The 24,546-nt window shown below is 39.2% G+C and overlaps 1 protein-coding gene across 34 annotated transcripts in view; it reads left to right on the forward strand.

Annotated features, from left to right (window-relative positions):
• Positions 1-24,546, forward strand: part of PTPRD (protein tyrosine phosphatase receptor type D) — a 1,348,190-nt gene that overhangs the window by 519,857 nt on the left and 803,787 nt on the right. For 33 of the 34 annotated variants that reach the window (XM_075067326.1, XM_075067339.1, XM_075067332.1 and 30 more), the window contains exon 5: positions 10,280-10,302. The exons of the other annotated variant lie outside the window; for it this stretch is intronic. The gene's annotated coding sequence lies outside the window, so the exon portion shown is untranslated. The remainder of the gene's footprint in view (positions 1-10,279; positions 10,303-24,546) is intronic. 34 annotated transcript variants of the gene reach the window in all.

Genomic DNA, 24,546 nt, shown 5'->3' on the forward strand with positions numbered 1-24,546 from the left:
CTAGGATTCCTCCCACCCATCTCCCTTCTTGGAGATCAGAATTACTTCCAAATACACCAGCTTCAGAACTCCTAAGAGAGTTGTGAGGCAGTTCTCCTGGGGAACTGTAACTGCTCTAGCAGAGATTATCTGTCTGATATGAGACCAGAAGTGAATGTCAGCAAAGATGGGAACCTTGTGGCACACTGGGATGGGAGAGGTGAGGGAGAGTAGTCTGAAATCTTTGTATTAGAAAAAATATATATTTGGGTTGGGTTTGAAATTTAGGCTGGGGTTTGACTCCAGATGTTACTTTTTTTTTTATGAACTAGTTTACAAGACTCTCTGGTCACTCAGTGTGTTTAAACATTTATTTTCCAATGGGAATTGCCAGGCTGCAAATGCCATCTAAAAAAAAGTCTAGTGAGTATCTTACTACTTGAATTTTGCAGAGTGGGGACAAAGCTTTTGGAGAAGGATCCATGTTTCAAAGATCATTAGTAAAATTGCTCTTCACAAGCAGCTTTATTTCATTCATATTCCATTGGGACAATATCTATAGAGTCTTTTCCTGAAGTGTTTTTTTCTGTAGTCAGACTAATCAAGCTATGGGTGATCTTGCCCAGTCTTCTGTCTGAATAGTTCTCTGTTCCAGGAATTTCTGACCACTGTCTTAGTTGGTCTGGTAGTTAAGGGGTCTATTTCAAACCTCACGTCATGTTTTTTCCAAAAAACACCTTTCTTTATAATTAAGTAGGACCTGGCCTAGATACAGTACTTGGTAAGTGCTGGAAATTCCACCAGATTTTTAAGGAACGATGTTAATACCTGATACTGAAAATATTGAAAAAAGCAGGATGATGCTACAAAACTGCTGAGATATTAACTTGACACACATTATTTTCATAAAATTCATATGAATATCTGTTTTTGTTCAAAGGAATGCAACCGGGTTTTGTTCAGATTTTTTGTAAGGGATCAAAACTTCTTAGTTACTGTGTTTACTTATGAAGACCATTATGACACTAGTTCATAAAAACAAATGCACTCTGAGGAGCAGTGTTTCAGACCTTGAGAAATACTGTTGATTAGCTTTGCTAATCTTTAGTTAGGTGCCAGATCTGAGAAATAGTCCTACTTAAAGCACTTACTGAATCTTATTTATGATCCCTAGACACCTTCCCTGATACTTACAGTTCCAATTAATATTAATTCCTCTGTTACTTTGTTATCCTGTTCATGTGTTAACCCTTGGAACTCAGTTCAAATGGTATTTAAAAAGCAGATATGGATTCTGGGAACACACTCAGGTACAATAAGTATTTTTTGTAGTAATCAAAGTGGAAAAAATAGGGCATCCTCATACCTGATGTTCCAGCTTTTTGCATGGTTACCCTGACAGATGTTTCTCACTATATGCAGCATTTTTTTATAAATGAAATTCAGTAGCTGATTGTAGTTGTGTGTGTAGCCCATTCACAATTATGCAATGTCAACTAGACTATATTACCGTACATGCCAATGATCTATATTATAACAGCCATAAATTACAGTGAGTGCAGTTCTTAAATAATTGACACCGTAACAAAAGGTCTATTGTAATTACTATGTTATAATCTATTTGTTTATTTTCCCTACATAGATGGCTCACACTACAGCCAACACTCTATTATACTACTTTATTTCTTATTGATATAGCTAATTAAATTGTCATTAGTTGTTTAATGCAATATAGTTACACAAAACGTGTATTTCAGTAATCAGAAATCTAAATGGCCTTGTTTGTATATGATTACATTATTCACACACAATAAAAATGATCATGATTTTATCACAACTAACATGAGCACATAGTATATAAATGGAAATATGAAACAATGTAAACACAGCCTCTAAATAGTCTGACTGTATCTTCAATCAGTGTATAGTTTACCTTTTGAGCTTCTTGGTCTGCGGTTCTTAGTCTGAAAGGGAGTGATTTTTTTTAATCTCTAATGCAAGCAAAATATCAGTTAAAATAAACTGAAGTTATTTTTATACTGGTTTAGATACAAAACATAAAATCAGCTGTTTCTGAAAATTCCCCAATACGTTATCTTTGATTTCCAACCCTATTAACCATGCAGTATATGTTCTTTCTTTCACCACTAGTGCTGATCCGCTTGGTCAGCAATTTTGTTCAACTCTGTTTTATTTGCTTATGTTAATAGGTTCTTTTTTGTGCTTGGAAGGTAAAACTTGTAAGCAGTGGCCAAGTTCTAAACAGGAAATGATATCAAACAATTATTTTTTTATCAGAATGAAGTGAAACAAAAACACTGACTGTTTTTCCCAAGCAACCTGTTCTGTGACATTGCTTAAAATACTGAATATCAAGAAAGGCTTGTAAAATACATGACAGAATATTCAGTTACATTTAAAGGATAAGCTGTCATGCCAGCCATATACAGGGAGTTCACCTGCAACCACCTACGTGCAGTGGTGTAGTACCTACTCCTCTGAACAGTCCCATTGAAATCATTGAGACTAATCAAGGCAATAAACACTATGTCCAGCAATAACTGTTTTTAAGATAGGGCAGCAGTTTGTAATTAACAGTCTCGGGTGAGAGACTATCAGCCTCCTGAGGTAGAGGAACAATAGACTGGTAATTTAGGCAGCGTTGTACAGGTTAGCAGATATACCATCAACATTATGATCGAGGAGGAGAAGTCCTATGGACACCTGCTGTATTGCACTTTTATGAGGAACTGGTGCTGAGAGGCCAAAAGCAAGAAAGAGATGCAATCAAAGCTGAAGTGAAAGGATAATGCTTAATTAAAAATCTTGACATACACCTACTGTATCTTAGCTGCTAAGACAAATCACCGTATCACTGATCTTTCACTGTATCCTAAAGTCTTCCAATGCATCCCACATCCTTCATTCCATCAGCTGCTTTATAACTCCCTCTTGGACAATAAAAGACAATATAAAACTTTATTTAAATTACTGCGCGATATCATCTTGATTCATCTCCATGAACACTAGGGAGCAGTTGGATAACATAGAAAACCTCTTCATTATTTAATGTCAGGTAAGAAAAACTATATTTGAATACCTGTAGTCCACTCCATTCCCTCGTCACTGACGTGCACAAACACCAGGAGCTGAATTCTAAATAGTTCAATTACAGAGACTATGGAATTGGCCTAAATAAGCAGCAAAATCCCTATGTAGTGTAGGGTATTTAATTTTTAATAGGAAAAAGTCACATTATCTGCATAGAATTTGAATATATGGCCACCTCAGTTATAGGGAGAAAATGTGATAAAGAAGAAATAATAATGGAGCAATTACCTAAGAGAATTTATTTTAATAAAACGGCTACTGATATCCATTTCTGAAATTTCACTGTGATTACAATAATTAAAGGTCATGAAAGAACATTTGTCCCAAAGAGGTATAAAGTCAAAGTGGTAAACTGAGAATATAAACCTGGAGTCTGATAGAAATACAAGTTCATGGTGCAGAACCAGCAGTTCTATGATTTTTATAGTCCCTGTTTTAATCACAGGACTTATTCTGTTTCATAACTCTAAACTCCATTAACCAGACAAGATTAGAGGTTACATAATCTAGGTATTGAACTGAAGTCAGGAAACATGCAAGATGAGATCGTCCAAGTCCTCATTATCTAAAAAACTGAAGCTCCTTATAATTTTAAACTGACTTTTTAAATTCCATTTCCAAAATCTTAATCCAATTTTACAGGCAATGAAGCTGTGGTAGTCAATATGCTAATAACCGAGACAAACTGTATTAAAATTGTGCCAGGGAATGCCTAGAAAAGCAACTTTTCTTCTGAAGTTACTGCAGTGTCCTAATGAACCAGAACAAACGTTGTGAATATCTAGAATGACATAGGACTTGAAAATTGGAAACTCGCACGCTGTGGGGAAAATGTCAAGAAATAAGTTCACTTGAAACAAAGCATGACTTTTGTGCTTTCCCAGCTCTATTATCATGGCTGGTCTGATGATACATGAGATAACACAGTGGGCCTGATTCTACTGTTGTTTGCATCAGGGTAAATCAAGAGTAATTCCATTGAAATCACATGGGAGTAAATACATATAAAAGAGCCTACTGTGGCTCAATAGGAAGATATTCCCTCTCTGCCTCCACACACCCCCTCTAATTGTCTCTAATTGTGTCACATCCCCTCTAATTGTCTCTAATTGCTGTGTCATTGCAACTATAATCATAATACACATACAAAGTTATATAGATAGTTGTCCTGGACCACCAGAGTAAGACAGACAGGACATGCAGCCTAGTTAAACCACATTGCTCAACTTTTGTTTTTTTTTAACTTAACACCTCTGAGAAGTATCAAGCAATGACTCATCCAGTGCAGGCCATCCTTCCCTTATAAACAGTTCAACATAGGGAGGGCTGCTGTCAGCTCCCCACCCATCTATTCCACCTGTTACCAGAACTGCAGCTGGGACTTAACCACCCTCCACTGATTATGAGGGTTAAGGGGATGTGAAAGAGAGTGTTGCCACCTCACTGTACCAGATGTTAGGAGCTCTAACCCCATTCCCCTCCATCTCCTAATCAATGTCCAGTCCCAATTTATTAGCGACCTGGAACCCTTGTTGACCTGCACTGGAAACCTGTCAAGTTGCAACAAAAATGAATCTTACAATCTAATCTACCCACTGTGTCTTTGGGAGAGGAAGGTGGAAAAAACTCGCATGCCCAGGACAAAATGGTAGTGATGGAAAAATTCCTTCCCAACCCCAAAAGGTGATTAGCATGATGCTCACAGCATGGTCCAAAGGCTTGGGGATTTTCCTCTCAGCACAGAATGGCACCCTTTGGGCCAGGCAAAGGACTTACAAATCTTCCCCTTGGAGGAGCCAATAGACTTATACTGGACCTTTCTACCCAACCAAGCAGTCATCATCTCTCTGCTACTACGGGCCTCACGGGTTGGAAAAAGTATATTCCATAACAGGTTTCAGATTTTCTTCCCCTTCCGTCTGGCTCAGACAATGCCTTTCCACTTCTGAGGCTGCTGAGGGTGCAGGGTGACATTTTCTGGATATGACTGAAGCCACAGAATATAATATACAGTATCCTTCAAGAGTTCATAGCGCTCAGTTAAATACTCTGAGCAGCCCTATTCAGGCAAAACTTGTTGAATCAAGTTTTGTCAGAGTAAAGACTTCAAGATGAAATTTTAAGGACAAGATTAGCTCTTTGTACAAGTGATATCAGTTGCATGGAAGCCCACTTCTACACACTTGTGGTTTCTCTTAATTTATTTTTCTCAAGCTGCATACAATTTTTCTGACATGATTTTCCCTCAGGTTTAATAGAGTCAGTGAGTAAATACAAAGAAGAGATATTTTTATTTGTCTCCTGCAGAGGTGCTAATAGGAAAGAAGACAATTTTCACTTGATTTATATATATGTAAATACAAAGCGAGATTTCTGCACAAAGCTCAACCTTATGTTATTAAAAGTTATTAAACAGAAACTTTCATGGTAAATTACAGTGCAAAGGTTGGATCTGAAGAAGTGATAAGCATAATTTCTTCAAGTGTTTTCACGTGTTCATTCCACTGTAGGTGTGTGCATGCCTCATGCACAGTTGTTGGAGATTTTTCCCTCAGCAATACCCATCCAGGTGATATGAGGGCCCTCTTTTGCTTCATGCCAATGCATGCAGGTGTAAAAGGCAGAGCCATCCCAACCCCCCTCAGTTCCTTCCTACCACCTCTAATGGTGTTGGAGCTGCTATCCTTGTGTTCGCAAGTCCTACACTCTTTAGTGTAAAGAGTACCTTTTGTGTTTAGTTTGAGGCTAGTTTAGAGATTTTGTACATAGTTTAGATACGAGTAACTTTAGATTAGTATTTGGTAGTGTGGATTTCGTGATTCCCATTTGGGTGCCGGTACCAGTAGCAGAATCATGCTTCATTCTCCTGACTTTAAGTTCTATCACTCATGTAACAAGTCTATGCCAGTGAATGACCATCACCCCAGCTGCCTTAAGTGTCTGGGGGAGGAACATGTGAGTGTCACATTTGTAGGGGGTTCAAACTCCACCCAAAGAAAGAAAGGGCAGAGAGATGAAAATATCTGCTCACGGAGTCTGTTTTGTCCCTTGGATCCTTCTCACTCAGAGTGGGTACCAAGTATGTACACATTTGTTAGGAGTGCACTCCCTAATCTGAATGAGTCAAGAGCTAGATCTTTGTTGTTCTAGGGGAGCGCAGGAAGTTCTTCTGCATAGTAGAAAGCCTTTAACTAGAACTACTTACCATGTTAAATGGAAAAGATTCAATTGGTCCATACATAAAGGCATTTACCCGTCTTGAGCTCCTAGTCCAATATATGGTGAATATCTCTTGTTTATAAAACAAGCATTAGCTATTAGTTCCATCAGAGTCCACCTATCTCAGCTTTCCACCCAGCCATGGATAAATGCTATCTCCCCCACACCCCAAATCCTATGTCCATCAGGTTTCTGAACGGTTTGGACAGCTATCTAGAGATACACAGCCCACCTCCCCCATTAAACTTACATTTAGTTCTATCATAGTTGAGTTCCTCTTTTGAGTCTTCTCTATAATACCTTTCTGTGAATGTGCTTTTCTTGGTTGCTGTTGCTTTGACCAGCAGAATAGAGAAATTGCTTGCCTTAGTATCAGAACCTCCTTGTATGATCTTCTTTAGGCATAAGTATCAGAGGGGTAGCCGTGTTAGTCTGGTTCTGTAAAAGCAGCACCTTATAGACTAACAGACGTATTGGAGCATGGCCTTTCGTGGGTGCATGATGCATCCAATGAAGTGGGTATTCACCCACGAAAGCTCATGCTCCAATACGTCTGTTAGTCTATAAGGTGCCACAGGACTCTTTGCTGCTTTTAGACATAAGATTTAACTTCAGCCTCACTCAAAGTTTCTGACTAAAGTGGTTTCCATTTCCACATTAACTAAGCAATTTTCTTTCTTTCCAAAGCCTCATTCAGTTAAAAGTAAAATAAAGTTTCACTCTCTTGATGTTCGAAAAGCTTTGAGCTTTTTATCTGGATTAAGCTAGTTCATTTATGTCTCTCACAACTGTTCATTGTGGTTTCAGACAGAATAAAGGATCATCCAGTCTCCACCCAAAGGATCTGTTCCTGGATTTCTAGCTGTATTTCTGTGTTACCAATTGGCTAGTAATGCTCTCCAAATACAGTGTTGCCTCATTCAACCAGATTCACAGGCAGCTTCCACAACCTTTCTGACTAGAGGATGCAGGATTTGGATGGGTGGTCCTACAATCTCTGTTTAAGTAAACTCCAAGCCCTTCTCCATTTCAGACTACTTATGGACATGTGCAATCACTTGAAGAAGAAACCATTACTAACCCTCCCTTCTGTATTGGAGTCTTTCTGGTAGGAAGGAACTGAGGGGGTTTGGGGACAGCTCCACTCTTTTTATACCTGGGTGTAGCTGGGTGTTCTCTCACTGCCCTGGCAGGTACTGCTGAGGGAAAAATCTCTTGACAACTCTGCACAAGGTGCTCACATTCCTAGAGTGGAATGGACATGTGCAACACATCTCGGAGAACAACAGTTACAGAAGGGTAGTAACAGTTTCCTACAGATTCATGATGGACTTACAAAACAAAAATAATTGTAACCCAGATGCCATGTTATTTTCCTGCTTAGGAGTTTTAGCTAGCTACTTACTATCTGCTGCAAACACATATTAGGCAATTTACTTTCACTACACTCCTAAATCTCTCTTAAAATGTGCCAAATTAAATGCTCCACTTGTTGAGGTTTCATCCTGTAGAAATTTACATTTTATATATAGGAAAATTAACCATGTTCACCCACTAGGAAACTGCCCATATCCCAGGGGGACGTAATCTTATAGACTAACTAATTTACAGGGTTTTGGCACTGTGCGAGAGGGTAGTGTCTGTGGACACAGAGAAGAAAAGCTGAGTTGGAACTCTTTCCTGCAGTGAGCCTCATCTTGCTGGCCTAAAATTGGTCAGAATATCTTGCAATGAGAGTTGCTACCCATGCTCCCAACTTTGTCTCCTCCTCTGCCCAGAAAATTGCAAGGAAAGGGAGATTCGCATGTGACTGCAGTAAAAGCAAAGTGGACAGGGTCTTACTGACATATCTAGTCCCTATGTGTGGCATGACCCCTTCTCCTGAGCTCATCCAGAAGGCCCTCACACTGTCTACATTTGAGTCCCACTTCTGCCATGCTGCCTGCAGTGAATCAAGTTCACTAGTGTATAAATGGACTGTTGTTATTCCCCTTTCTCTGACTTCTACTCATTTGTGATAGATTGAGAGCTTCTCAGAACGGGGACCATTTTGAAGTTTTGGGAAAGTGCCTAGTACCTAGTGCAGGGATAGGCAACCTATGGCACGCGTGCTGAAGGCGGCACACGAGCTGATTTTCAGTGGCACTCTCACTGCCTGGGTCCTGGCCACCGGTCCAGGGGCTCTGCATTTTAATTTAATTTTAAATGAAGTTTCTTAAACATTTTAAAAATCTTATTTACTTTACATACAGGCAGGGGCTGAGCAAACAGTTCAGTAAGGCAAGTCCAGGCCCATGTGTCCCTCCACCCCCACTCATACACCCACTCCTCCCCATCCCCATGTAGCCCTGCACCTCCTTCCCCTGTCCCTATGTGTTTCTGTACCCCCTCCCCTGTTCCCATGTCTCTGTACCCCCGCACAGCCACTCCTATCACTGTGTCCCTGTACCCCTCCCTCTGTCCCATGTATCTATGACCTCCACTCAGCCACCCTCTGTCCCTATGTAGCTCTGAACCCCCTCCCTCATCACCATGTAGCCCTGCACCTACCTTCCCAATGTGTCCCTGTGCCCCCACTCCCATTCAGCCCCTGCCTCAGTCCTTCCCCCACTAGCCCTTATGAGCCTCTGTCCAACGATCACCCCCTCCCTCCCCACCATCCCATGCTGTCTGTCTCCGCATAGTCCCTGTCTCCTGACCTGGCCTGACAGGCTCTGCAAGAAGTCAGGCTCCTTCTCTTTCCTAGTTGACTGGGAGCTGCTGCTGTGTTCTATTGCCACAGTGCTATCTAGTGGACAACAGTTGGAACTGCAGCATTATTTTGGCAGGAGCTTTTTCTGTGCAAAAAATTAAAAATATGTATGACTCATTAATAATACATGCACGAAGTAGCACAGAATTCCCCCAGGAGTAGGAAGTGGGAGGCAGCCAGAAAGCCAGGCAGACGGTAACAAAAGTGATAGTGCTGTGGCTCTGAGAGAAAGCTGTCTGGAAAGGCAGGTTTTGGCATAGTGAACAAAGAAACTGTCTTTTGCTGTTTAATTCCTACTTTGTTCAGGGAAACAGAACTTTACATAAAATCTTTGTAAATAAAGAAGATTGCATCAAAAAATACTTTACTTTAAATTTCTCCCCCTAATTGGAACAACCGACAAGAATCTGAATTTTCAGATAGTTGCTCAGCTCAAAAAGAGCAGCAAAAATAATGGAACTAGAAGCATCTCAAGTTGAGAGCAGAATAGCTGCTGAAAAAGAAATTTCAATATTTAAATATTGAAAAACTTTAATTTATGATCTGTACTGCTTCAACTCTAGGGATAAAATTCCAGGCAGCCAACCTTTCCCCAAAGGAGTAATTAACTTGAATTAGCATTTGGATAAATCTTGTATTCAAGTCATCATTGTAAGCTGGGTCACAGATCCTCCCCACTTTTGTCCTGCCCCTGACCTCCATCTCCCTGGTAAAATAAAGATACTTGACTTTATGTACTGGAGAGTCACCAAAACAGAAAAACAATGAAGAATCCGGTGGCACCTTAAAGACTAACTGATTTATTTGGGCATAAGATTTCATGGGCAAAAAACCCATTACTTCTTTACCCATGAAAGCTTATGCCCAAATAAATCTGTTAGTCTTTAAGGTGCCAAAGGACTCCTCGTTGTTTTTGTGGATACAGACTAACACGACTACCCCTCTGATACTTGGTAGCAAAACAGAAATGCTCTCCCCTCTTCATAAACTGTTCCAGAAAACTTTTAATGTTGGATACTGCGTGCCAAAACAATCTTGTAACTTAGCATTTGAATTAATTCTGAAGTTTTATTCACACTCTTCAGTTATTACAGGTTGAATTATTGTTGGCTTTGTGCAATATCAAAGCAGTTTGCTTTCCAGGAACTACCAATGAATGCACACAGATTTCCACTTTATGCCCCTTTTTCTGAAAACCTCTCTCTCTTTTTTTAACAGGAGCTCCAGTTCACAAGGTTGAGGTAAAACACCAATTTCATTACTAGATTAACACTAAATAGAAGAAAACAAAATAGCACCACAGTCTTTCCAGGGATATGGTATTTGTTGTTAAGTTACTGATGAAAATGAGAATTGTTTTCTTTGAAACTGGACAGGAACTTCAATTCTTTATCTGTTTATGAATTCTGCAAACAGGGCTGTCTGAGGATCAGCAGGACACCATTGTATCTCTGCCATTGACTCAACATGCGAAATTGGAAAGGATTTCAAAAGTGGTCTCCAACTTTGGATAGCTCTGTTTGATTGCCCACCTTCAGACACTGTGAACCTGATTTTCCAGTAGCACTGAACCCCTACAACTTCGCGTAAAGCCAAAGGGCTCTGCATCCCTTAGTGCCTGTGAAAATCAAGCCAAAGGTATATAAAATGTAGCACCAGGAAACAGAGGAACAAAATTGTTAGGCCACTTTCAAAAATGTGACCCTTAACTTCTGTGTGTCTTGTTCACTGCAGTTAATAATACTTTCCCTACCTCACAAATGTGTTATGTGTATAATAAATAAAATGTTTTTAAATTGCTTTAGATCTTTGACTGGAAGGTGCTGTTATAAAATCAAAGTACTAACCTAATTTGTTATCATGCTGGGTTTAATAATAGCACTAGTAATATTATGTGCTATTTTGCCTATCATTCAGCTATCTCAAAGAGTTTTACAAATTTGATTTTAGCAATCCTCACAACACCTCTGTGAGGTAGGGAAATATTATTATGCCCATTTTATATTTGTACAATAGTCTCCATTCTACCAGAAGAAGTGAGGAATGTACAATTTACTTAACCTTGTGTTCTGCATTTAGTTGCAGCTTCAGATGTCTTTGTAAATTCTAAAGCCCATAAAAAATTGGCTATAGTAGCAGAAAGTGGTGGTCGTGGTATTGTTGTAGTGCCTAGAGGCTGCAATCCTGCCTCAGAGCCCCACTGTGTTAGGTGCTGTTCAGACACACAACAGAGATGTTTTCTGCCCCATGGAGCTTACAATAGCAGATCTTTCCTATCACTGTCTTTATGTGTAAGTGTATAGAATGGGAAAATAGGAGGTACTCAAAGTAGTTCAGTATGTGCCCAACTGTCATTCAGATCACTGTGTATCTAGTGTGTAGTTCTCTATGATTAAGGCTGCCCAGTTATCAATATGCATAGTTGGCATAGCCCCTCCTTCCATGATGGCAAGAACTAATTTCTTTCAGACTCATTCTATCAATAGATTAATTGACCTAAACATCCTTAAAGGATAAACAACAAGATTTTAAATATGCAGTTAATTGTGAAATGTATTACCATATTATAATATTTATTTGCCTTTTATAGTAAACTTGGGCCTAATTCAAAGCCCATTGAAGTCAATGGGAGTCGCTTTGACTTCACTGGGCTATGTCTTCAGTAAGAAAAATAAAGTGAGACTATGTAGACCCGAATGGAGAAGAAGAAAATGAAAGACCATAAGTGAAGCTTAGAAAGGCAGTTTATGTATAAGTAAATAAGAGGTCTCACAGCAGTACAATTGATATTCAGATTCATGGTAATTATTTCTGAATCCGGATTATCTACTGTATTACTCACTACAGAAGATTAATGGTATAACTGAATTATCAGGGCCTATGAAGTAATATTAGCATTTTGTGAATTAGAGTGGTATTTTTGTACCTCATCTTCTATACGGGAAATTTACAGCAGTTTGTTCTACCATATTCAGTAGCTAGAAGCCCAATTGTTAGTATGAAATGAGTGCAGAAGGGGGTAGCTTTGCAATGTATCCCCAAGTTTAACCTTCACCCTCAGGTTTTTGGTGATCATCAGGGATCCTGGAAATATGTTTGCCACAAAAAAATGCAGAAAAACACAGGAGTTGCATTATTACACAGTGTCTTCGGTTTTTACATTTTGTGAAAAAATAAAAACTTATATAGGAGGACCCCATTCATCCCAGCCTCCATTATCTGGCTATCCGTATTAACCAAACCAGGGTTGACAGCCTGAGCCTTGAACAGTGGGGTTCCTCTTGACAGCCCCGGGCGGTAGGGCTCAGATGTCAGCTGATGCTGCCTGGTGCTGACACTGGAAGATGTTTCAGCAAATTTGGGGTTCTTTTCTGTGATCAGTGCCAATGTCTGAGAGAAGAAAATATGGCTGGAATGCTGCAACTCTATTTTAACAACCCGAGCTAACTTAGAAAGTGAGTAATGTTGTTATAAAAGCAATTTTCACTTTATTTTTTGTGTGTTTAAAAAAATTCTACTACGCTATATACAAATACTATATACAGAAGTATTTGTATATATAAATAATACAAATCGCAATTATATTAATTTTATTATAATCATTCATAGCATTGATAGGCTTCAAATTTGCTTAAAATAGTTAATATACCATTAAAATATTGTGTTCAACCTATGTATATTGTGGCTAGGGAAACTAAAGTTCAGCATTTCATTTTAATCACGGAAAAACACAGATTTTTATGTTTTTTTTTTTATTGGAGAATTTTGGTTTTTTATTACAGAAAACTAGGATCCCTGGTAGTCATGCTGTGTAGCTGAATGTAATAAACATTATCTCATCAATACATCATCTAATAAAATAGTACAGAATTGGTTAGATATTTATGTTTGGCTATTGGTGACATCAAGAGGCCTTTAGGATGCACTTTCTGTTGGTGTGCATCTCTTCTGTAAAAATGCAATTTAAATTACTTCCTATAATAAGATTAATGTTTAGGATAGACCTAATCCATTGAAAAGGCTGTATTTAGATGTAAATGTTAAGCACAGTATAATCAAATTAGCAGAGAACAGCCAGAGAATCCATAATTCAATGCCCCTAGTGGGCAAAGGTAACTTATTTGACTGTCTCAGGGAATTTTTTTGTATTAAATATAATTTTGGTCTTTTTCTTCCCACAATTCTCCCAACCTTTCTTTTTATTGGAACATAAGGCATGTGCAGTTTACACAGCTGCATCTACTCGCAGCCTGAGGATGTCCTTGTCTACTAGATGAATCTTTCTCTTGCAGAAACCCAGTGTGTACTGCCACTTTGATTGATGTTGACAGGACTGAGTCCCTCTAGATGAGAGAAATGAGCCCCTAAAATACTCCCTACCTCTATTTTAATAGAGCCTTATATTTACCAAAGAAATATAGAACCTATAATATTTTTTTCAAAGGAGCTAACTAATTACAATTGCCATTTGGTATCCACTTATACCATGAATCAAAAGGTAGGATAATCAATATGTCCTCATCACAGTGATTCACAAACATACATCCAGAATCTTTACAAATACATCAGAGAAAATCTGAATGCATGAGTTGAGTATGCCAGTTCTGCAGCCGCTTCCACACACACCATGTGAGAAAATCCTGAGTCACAGATATTGTGATGAACAATTATGATGATCAAGTATCAGAGGGGTAGCCGTGTTAGTCTGGATCTGTAAAAGCAGCAAAGAGTCCTGTGGCACCTTATAGACTAACACTCATATTGGAGCATGAGCTTTCATGGGTGAATACCCTCTTCATCGGATGCATGATAATATTGATGATGATATTTAGGCCAAGGCCCCAGGTGAAGAAACAAATGGTAATAGAATCAGGAAGGGAAAAAACACCTATGTTTTCTGTTATGGTAGGACAGGTTACTTGAGCAGTGTGGACTCACTTTATGATTAAATTTATCTACTGATCTTACCAAAGCTTCCATGAAGAAGAAAACATGGAACAAAGATTCAGTTGCAAGGAGTGAGAGATGCACAAATGCAGGAAGATTTATGCAATGTAGGGTTCCATTCTTAAGGCCAAACTCCTTTACCCCTCTCCTCAAGGGGGAGATTGTGCTGTCTTTGGTGAATTATAGGAAAGTGTCTTCTCCTTTCATTTCTCCATACCCAACATCCTCTGCATCATGCTGCTGCCTCTTTTTGAAAAAGTCAGTGATAATATATTCTTTAAAACCTATAATGCATTGAGGACATTGACAAACCATGGCCTGTAACCTGAAGACCTTGCAGTCCATTAAATATGAATAATATGAATTTATTCCACCCAATTTATCAATTGCAATTTTTGTGTTTTAGTTTGTAAATAGGATTTTAAATCAAATCTCATTTCTAATCAAACATTTCATCATGTCTCTGTGTGTCTACGCACAGGTGTAAAAGGATAAGAATGCCCACTGTGAATAGCGTATATCTAACAGAGGACAAAAGTAGGTTTCAGTGGAGCTTAAACCTACGTTTCACCTGTGCATGTGTAACTTACGCACAGTTGCATATTCACAGGTACAGAAACCTCACCACAGTTTCAGATGGACATGCCTCCAGCATGGTGAAGTCCCCAGTGTGTGTAGGGCCCGTAGAGTTTGTGGTGATCATTGAGTGATCACAGAGCACCACAGAGTTGGCTCTTATGGTTCCTTTCCAGCAGTCCCTGGAGGAGAGGGTCATGTCATGGACAATGAAAGCTGAAGTGTATAGAACTGTCTGGACAACAGAAATCTCTTCCATCAATATAATAATAATAATATTTTTAGAAGAAAAAATCATCCTGAATTGAGATACAGGCAAAATGGTGATTTTTTCCCCACCCTTCCAAAAAGGATTCCCCCAAAAAAATGGTTTGGGGAGAACCAAAATTGAATTTTCTAGCTGGCTGCTGCCTCTTGTCGATTTTATTTTTTAAAGTGACAAGAGCTTTTCATGTTGGCATCTGGGGAGCTGTAATTTAATTTATCCCAATGGAGAACTGAAAATTTTGGGTAATTGTTCTGACTGAAAATTCCTCACCAGCTCTAGTGAAAAGCATTCCAGCAATGCCCACCTAGGTATCATCCCTACAGGACTGTAGCTGGCTGGCACCACTGAGAACAGCAGTTCTCAACTTTCCAGACTACTGTGCCCCTTTCAGGAGTCTAAGTTATCTTGTGTACCCCCAAGTTTCACCTCACTTAAAAACTACTTGCTTACAAAATCAGACATAAAAATACAAAAGTGCCATAGCACAGTATTATTGAAAAATTGCTTGCTTACTTCTTTTTACCATATAATTATAAAATAAATAAATTAGAATATGAATATTGTGCATACATTTCAGTGTATAGTCTATAGAGCACTATAAACAAGTCACTGTATGAAATTTTAGTTTGTACTGACTTCACTAGTGCATTTTATGTTGCCTGTTGTAAAACTAGGCAAATATCTATATGAGTTGATGTACCCCCTGGAAGACCTCTGCGTACCCCCAGGGCTACATATGCCCCTGTTTGAGAACTGCTGACTGAGAACAGCCCTCAGATGGCTTTAAACTGTGTCAGAGCTGAAGCACAGAAGCTGGATATGGTAACCACTTCCCTGACACTCTCTGTTATACCCAGTGTGAGCTGATTGCAGAGGAAACTCTAACATGCATATAGGTAACACATCATCTGGGTTGGTGTCTATGGAAAAAGTGAGAGCTGCCTAATGACACCAGATATATTGAACAAACAGCCTCATGTTTAATATCTAATTACTGTTGCTTAAGACCTCTACAACTTACCATATTTAGCTCATGGCCTTATGCACAGAGGGCCTGCAGGATTGGACCCTTTATTTGTGATGGTCATGAATCTCTTACAACTGACAAGACATCACCATATAAATTACACTTTTTAAAAAAGCATATGAGCTCCTTGTTCCTAACCTTTTTAATATAATAAAAATCATTATGCTCAATAGCTGATTTTCATTTTTATTCACCAAGTACAGTTAATATTATCATTTTTTAAAACATATTTGTAGACAGTCTGGGCAGGTGTATGCCTGAAAAAGGTCAAGGCAAAATACCAGCATACTTAACAAATATATTTTTGCACAGTGTTCATAGAAATCTTTTTTTTGTTGCATAGCAACCATCTTTATAATTACTATGTGCAATCTAGATTTTAATAATTTAATTAGTATTTTTCCCTTCCATTAAATTGTTATATCCAGTAGATTTAATTAACTGAATTCTTTGCCTGTTTTAAAGTTTAAAAGTTGTTCCTCCCTTTCCCACCCCCATTTCAATATTACACTCACATTCTTCTCTTATCAAAAACCAAAGCAATAAAGATTTAGCATTGCCTAGAGAATGGATGACTTACATTTCTAGGCCCCAACTTTGCAAGTTACTCCTTGTGGCTGAACTTTTGTTGTTGCATGGAGTGTCAGTGAAGTAAGTGGAGCTTCATGCAGCCTCAGGGATCCAACTACAAGGAGGAAAAGTGGGAGTGAAGTCAAAATTTTCAGAAGTATCAGTAATTTTAGGTGCTTAATACACTTGAAAGAGGACTGATTTCAGAGGCTGGGTGTTGACCACTGTCTCCAAAATAGGGCTCTCTTAGGGTTGTCTCATCTTAACTACCCAAAGTCAGCAGAGACTTTTGAAAAATATTGGCCCTCTGCTGCTACTTATGCATCAAGCTGTTAGTGAGAACCTAAGACCTAGCAAGAAATTAAATATTCAGTGGAATCGTGAAGGATCTCCAAAAGCATTTCACAAATATAACTGGGTGATATACAGGCCATGAAGAGGGATTATTTAAATTGCTGAGGAAATGCCACTGTGTCTGGAGTGAAATGAAGTTGTTGTTTCACAGTACAGCGTAAAGCTGCTTATAGTTTTAGGGTGCAAGGAAGGGAGAAATTGCAGAAGGTAGACAGAATGCAATTACTTAGTCTGGAGTGTACTTGCTAGGTTGGAAAAAATGAGCACCAAAACAAAAAAAAAACTGACCAATCCCCTGAAATTTGAGGAGGAATGAAAGGAATCTTATTCTCTTAATAGCCTGTGAACATAAACTAGTGTCAGCTGTTTAGTAATATTGACGTTTCTGTTGCCAGGCAGTGAGTATTTTTTCCCCAGCAGGATCATCCATTTTGTGTTTGTTGGAAAGTATGTTGGCTGGGTTCTCTGTGTGCATTTACTGTGCTCACTACTCTTCAATTTTTTGGTCTTACAAAATATGTCGCCGTCATTTTGGGCAATACAGCATATATTTAAGGCCTCCCCCTCCCAAATCCATTTTTACCAATTTTGAACTTGAAGAGCATCTCAAATTTATATTCTTACTGAATTAAGTATATGGTAATTGGAACAAAGTGACATGCAGAGGGCATATTGCAGTGTCCTGACATTTTTAGCCTTGAAAATTGTTTTGCATAATGGGATATTATGGTGTGATAGATTGGGGAGAGGATAGTTCATATTTCTGTTTCCAAAAAGGAAATTTAGCATTTTTTTAAATCAACTGATAAGATTTTATATTACATTACATTTCCTTTATCTCTCTTACATATGACCCAAATGTCCTTTGCAATTATCAAAGCTGTATAAAATTCTTAGAAGGTTCATCTCTTCCCCCACATCCATACAACCTCTCACAGCCCTATCGTACATAAAAATTATGAGACTGGTTATGAGTTTATCAAAAAACCCACACCTTTCATGAAATTGTCACATGTGAGGTGTTAAAGCAGAAAATGCATAGCACTCTGGCCAGGAGCAGCTTACCTCCTAGTAAGAAGATAAATGTTTTACTTCAATATCTCTTTCATTATAGCATGTTTATCTGAATTGAATTAATAAAGTACCTACTGCAGGTTTCCTGTACTGATTGCATGTGAATTTGTGGATGTTAATATTCAAGGGCATTAAAACAAAAATAAAAGAAATGAGATCCTTTCAAATAAGAAATACTTTAACGTTTGGTCTCATGAAATAAAATAAACATTATAAAAAATGAAGCCTATAAACATCAGGGAGATGGATAAGTTGACACATCATTCTGCATATCTCTGTTTAATAATATTATATTTCATTTCCCATGGTAAAACAACAGCCATTACCCAAAGCAGCCATTCGTAAACAGCCATTGTGAACAGATTGCATCCTTGTTGGTGGTATGATAATTGAAATAAGTTTACCAGTCTTTTATGAGAAAATACCAGATGTATAAAATACCTATTAATCAACTCACTCGCTTTTGCAAACATCAGTTTCAGTACCGATGGCTATTAAAGAATAAATGGAATAAGAGCGAAAAAAATAAAAAAATCGGAACATTAGTACCGTGATTCAAGTGTGCAGTGTGTTGCTTGCGGTATGTGAGGCACTGTGTTCACTGATGGACTCCTTTGGGCCAAACTTATGGCTATTGTTTCCCACCATTCATCATTGTTTGGGTTCAATAACTGAAGGGAGTGCATTAAAAATCCCTTTATGGACAATGCTCTAAAAAGCCAACTGCCAGTCAAACCCCTTCTAAATTTTTTAAATTCTGCTGCTAATCACATTTTTCTGTGACAATATCTGCATCTATGTGACAGGCTATGGGGGCGCTACCATGGTCCAAAGTACACCAGGCTAATCCAGTTACACTTTCCCCTTTTCTTGAACAGGTGTTTGGTTGGTGCGGGTGGGACAATGCAGCTGGATTTAATGCCTTGGGTACCGGCTGCTGGAGATACAGAAGGGGCAGAAATAATAGCTAGGTGTGGAGGGCTGGGCGAATCACAGTTTTGGGAATCTTTTTCTTGTTTGTTTTGCTTCTGGTTCACTTGGATTTTGATTTTTGGCTGATTAAAGATTTGCTCTTTCTGCTTCCTGTAGTGTTTGTTGCTTCTGAGTCATCCCACCAGTTTACATAAAATGTGAAGGAGTTGTGGGATTTCATACCTATGTAGAAACCAAATAAGTTAATGAAATGAGTGATGAAACAGCAGAAGAAATGTGCTACAATGATTTATACAATGATGCCAGCAGCAACATCAGTAACAGTAGGGAACTGGAGGACAAGATAAGACAAACTATTCCTATGCTTGGGGAAGATGCCCCATGCTGGGTGTGGGAGGTAAGGGGACAGCAAGGAAGTAGACAAAGGTATAGATGCTGGAACTAGGGGTGCTAAGGGTGAAGCTGCACCCTCTGGCTTGCAGTTGTTTCCATCATATACACGGTTTACAGTTTGGTTCAACGGCTCTCAGCACCCTCACTACCCAAATTGTTCCAGCACCTCTGGACAAATAAGGCGAGAAGATGACTGATGCAATTCTCAAGACGAGCACACCAGTAGACCCGAGGTTAGTGACCCTTATGATTATGTCATGCCTGACAGAGGAGCCTTAAGTGGCCTATCAGGCAAGATTGAATGTCTTCTGCTCACTTCTCAAAGTAGCCATTTTGGATTGCTGGGGTTCTCTGAGGTGGGTCATTGACTGGGGTTCAGAGTAGACAGGTTCATTCCAAGCTATCTAGGGCATTGCAGCTCTGGGATATCTGCACAAGCAGTTGAAAGTTTAATACTGTTGACTGAATATAAAGAGTGGGTATTTTCCTTTGTGGAGGTAGCTAGTAGCCATTAATACTGGTGGAGAACTTCAAAAGTTCCATATGTGCAGGACTGTTATCCTGTCTGGGAAAGTGAGGGTCAGGGCATTCAAGACAGATGGTGGAGGGACAATGAGAGGCTTAAGGCTTCCACATCATAGATGATTAGTAGACCAGGCAATTCCCCAGACTGAGACTGCACACAACCCTGTGTTGACAGCTCATGGCATCTGACCAGGGGATAGGCCAAGGAGTGGGTTGAATTCTCCAGGGAAGTCTGGATGTGGTAATGGTGTCCATATGGCAAAGACCTAGAAACAGGTTAGCACTGCATTTGGGATAGGAAACCCAATGATTTTTTTTTCCTGTGGAATGAAGGCCACACCTGTTGTTTTTCTGTCCCTGCTTGGAGTTTGGATCTGTGATACCCTTTCATATGGGTGCATACTTTCCTTCCTGTACCTAAAGAGTATGTGATTGATGTCATAGCTAATAGGGCTGAGGTTCAAGGGATGGCAGATTCAGGCTATGATCAATTGTTTTTGCAGAAACATCTGGTAAAATCTGATGCGCAGCTATCTGACTGATGCTCCTGTTTCGGAGGAGAGAGACATCTGGCCTTACCTCCTCATACATGCTAAGCCATCAGAAAATGACCATACCTTTTGAGATGGTTTCAGTGATTGCATGGGGGGCAGGCTGACCTGTGGTTACAGAGTCCACCCTAATGAACAAAGGACAATGCTTGATTGGGTTTGATGGGAAGCTTCATAAACTTTTCTGTCCAATCTCTTGGGCCCAAAAGACATGAATGTTGCTTAAGTAAGAAAGGCATATAATGGTTGCACAGAAGGAACCACAGAAAATTTGTGCAGCCAGTGTTAATCTGCACTGTTGAGATGACCTTAGGTGATATGCACTGGAAGGTCCTGTGTGTATATTTTTATTGGTTTTCAATTTCTGAACTGTGATGGACATTATCAAGTAAAATATCTTAGGATGGAATTTCTGGAAACACCTGTGGGAGTTAGGCACCCCACTTCCACTGAATGTCAATGACTTGGTCACCTAGCTTTCTTAGATACTTTTGAAAACTCCACCATTACAAATTAGAGATGGAAAAGGCCTGTTATGTCCTCTAGGCTCCAATTCTGCAAAGTCTTACTTTCAGGCTCAAATTTACTCACATGGGCCGTTCCCCTGAAGTCAACAGGACTACTCAAATGTTTGAAGTTAAGCATGTGTGTAAGCATTTGCAGGATTGAGGCCTGAATCAGTTTTCCTGTCACTGCAGTACTGTGTCATATCTAGTGTTACGTCCAACCTGTTTTTAAATTACTCAAGCTCCAGAGCTTCCCTTAGGATATTTTCATACAAGTCTCACCATCAATCAGTTTTTTGCTTGAACTGTGTTTTGCTTAAACTGTTGTTTAGTTTCATCCGTCTTACTCCATTTTGTATCCCCTTATACCACTGTAAACTATTCCAAGCTCTTGTTTGTGTTTGCACCTTTTAAATACATTTGGGTTTGACTAAACATCAAAGTAACTTCAAAACCACATGTTGGCAAGTCAGTTAATGTTAGTAAAAGAAAAAGGATATTTTGGCTAAGAAAAGCCAGTGTAGAGCCAATTACATATGTAACACATAGTGGCCTAACCTATTATGATATTAAATCATTAAACCGCAATATATTATTTCTCTTCCTGCTGCATGACATCATTTTGGATCTGTGATCCACAACCACAGTGACTGATGGCAAGTGCAGTCACTGGAAATAAAACACAATTCCTGCAATGAATTACATGAAAAGCTAACCAGAACAGCAGTACATATTACACTTTCAAGCCGGCTATTGTGGTTTGTATCCTGGGGTATCAGATGATGTAATAATCTGCTACAGAAAATGTAATAGTATTGTTGCCTGACAGCTAAGACGCAATACAATGTTTAATTTCTCTAGGAAGTAAATTACATAGTTCGATGTCACATCGTATTGGCTACTGCCATTTTAGATTCTTGTTCTTGCAGCTGTCAGGAAACGTAAAGTTTATGGATGTTTTGTTTAGGTAGGAATCCTAAGCACTTACAGATCATGATAAAATAATTTGAAAAAAGATCTTTTTTGCTTTTCCTCTGTTTCTTCTCGGCACTCACCTCTTTTCCACTGTTAATGTCAGAATCCTAGGCTGACTTTTTAAGTTATATCAATGGAAATTTGGACCCAAAAGAAGTGAGATGTAATATCAAATGTACACTAAAAGCCTACCTGAGTGTCTTCTGCCTTTTGTAAGCATTTAAGCCAAAAATAAACTCTATTGTGGTCACAAAATAGTCACTTTGGATGCTTAAATTCCACCTTCTATGATGCCCGCTAAAGCTTTTTTAGAGCTTTCAGAAAGGCACATACTGCTTTCTTACATCAATAGTAACTTTTAAAAGGGAGAAAAATATAAATTCCATTTCTCTCTTGTTAAACACTCTTTATTACTTGTGGTGGTATTTGAAATTACAGACTGCAGTCAGATATTCTATATTGCATTATGCAGACCAGAAAACATGTGCCTGTTTCAGATTACATATTTCCCACCAATAAAATCCATCAGACTAACTTTTTAACATCTTTCAGTGAAATCTTGAAAGCATATGGAATCGTCCATTCAAAGCCAACACAATACTCAGGTTGTTTTTCTTCTTCTTCTTGTTCTAGTTCCTCTACGGTTTTCCTTTTATGCCTTCATCTCTGGGTGGCACTTGTGTTCATCCACATCACATGTCAAATCTGTGCTATGGATTCTGTAATTGAGTAATAGACTCCTGTTTGAATAAGTGATCAATTAGGGGTGGCTTCAGATTAGCTTCTAAGAGCAGTGTAGAGCATAACCTGCCAAGAGGTGATGCACAATAGATGTATCTTTGGGATGAATGAAAATAAATTAATCATAACTGAAGCCAAATGTAACTCTCACACAATTAAAAACAAAGTAAAGTCCAACTTCAGTCCTGAAAACATAAAAGCAAAAATTTGAGTTCTTGTGGCTACAGAAATCCAATAATTTTCAAATATTCACTGCTGTTAAGTGACTCCTTGCACTTAGCAAAGGCCTTATGTACATTTTATTTACTTACCATAGTTATTCTGGTGAACTGACTTGCATTTTCTTCCTTATAGAGCAAGTAAGCCTTAGCAGCTTTTCAGCACCTGTGAGAGAGAAGGTCATCTTTTGTCAGCATTTTTTAACCTTTGTTTGAGTAATGCATATTTTAGACAGAAATAAAACTGCTGTACATCAAAGAGAGATTCTGAAAACAGCTATATAAAAGGTTGAGATTATCTTGAGGTATATAGAGGGGCATGCGATCTTTGTCACGTGTATGAGAGCAACCAATAAAAAGCAGGAAAACTGCTAGAGTTTTCTGTGCAGTGTAAAATGTTTTATTAGTTGGTGGTGTTTCTAAAAAAGTTTAAGGTAAAACAATTCTTTGTCTTTTTTAAACTGAGACTAATCCCAAAAAAATTTCATTCTGATTCTCTTTCTCCCTCCCCCGCTGCTGCCCCCCTCATATATCTATAGATAGATGGATATATCTTGAGTCGTAAAGCTGTGAGTAATAATCCATAGTAGAAGGGATCCTGAATCTTGGTCTCCTGTAGAATTCACTTGCTTCACCATTAAATGGCCAACATACCAACATACAATTTGTGGAAGAGTTGAATGGGAGACTGCTATCCAGGCCATTGTTCCCATTCCTCTGCTATGCAGAAAGATCAGCTCATGGCCAGTACAAAAGAGAGAACAAGCCAGTTCCAAATGAGATTAAATGTGCTTGTAAAATAGCTAATGAAGGCAATAGTAAGGATTAGAAATAGTTTCAGCCATAAAGTTCTCCACTGTAGGTACAAATCATAAAAGTGTGATGGCCAAAATAATTTGCACAGCTCCTGGTACAAGTAACTCAGCCAGGCATTGGGAACCCACACAAGGAAAAGCTGAAGGAATACACCTCTCAGGCTGCAAAGCAATAACACAGTAGAAATCTGACCAGCACACTCTTCTTCTCTTCATGGAGGAGACACGGATAGAGAACCAGAGTATCTATGTAGTGACAAACAACCTGATCCTACACCTACACCCACCCTATTTAACCTTTATGTTGTACAGTAACTCCTCACTTAAAGTCGTCCTGGTTAACGTTGTTTCGTTGTTACGTTGCTGATCAATTAGGGAACATGCTCATTTAAAGTTGTGCAATGCTCCCTTCTAACGTATTTGGCAGCCGCCTGCTTTGACCACTGCCTGCAGGAAGAGCAGCCTGTTGCAGCTAGTTGATGGCGGCTTGAAACCAGGGTGGACTGGCAGCCCCTCTATCAGCTCTCTCTAACAGCTCCCTGCTCTCCTAAATTCCCTGTGCAGCAGCTGCCAGGAGGCAAGCAGTTGCAGCTATCCCTCCCTGCACTGCCATGTGCTGCTCCTGCCTTCTGCCTTGGAGCTGTACCCGAGCCTCCTGCTTGCTCTGTGTGCGGGGGGGGCGGGGTGTCCTAATGTCAGGATGCCCCCTCCCCACTGCTCCTACACCCCGCTTACCCCTTCTTCTCCATATAGAGCAGGGTGGGTACACAGAGAGCCTGGGACAGCAGCTGCTGTCTCAACTTCCTGATCCACTTAAAAAAGACAATGCACTTAAGAGTGGGTTAGCTTACTTAAACGGGCAGTGTGCATTTCTGTCTCTCCCCCACACACAAGGTGTGTGTCTGTCTTTGTCTGCTATGCTATCTCCCCTCTCCTCCATTCCTGTTGCCTTGTAGAGGCTACATTAACAACATTAACAAAAATGTGTTAACCCTTGAGGGCTCAGCCAAGT

This window comes from Chelonoidis abingdonii, chromosome 6 (genome assembly GCF_003597395.2).
Source record: "Chelonoidis abingdonii isolate Lonesome George chromosome 6, CheloAbing_2.0, whole genome shotgun sequence".
Lineage (NCBI taxonomy): Eukaryota > Metazoa > Chordata > Testudines > Testudinidae > Chelonoidis > Chelonoidis abingdonii.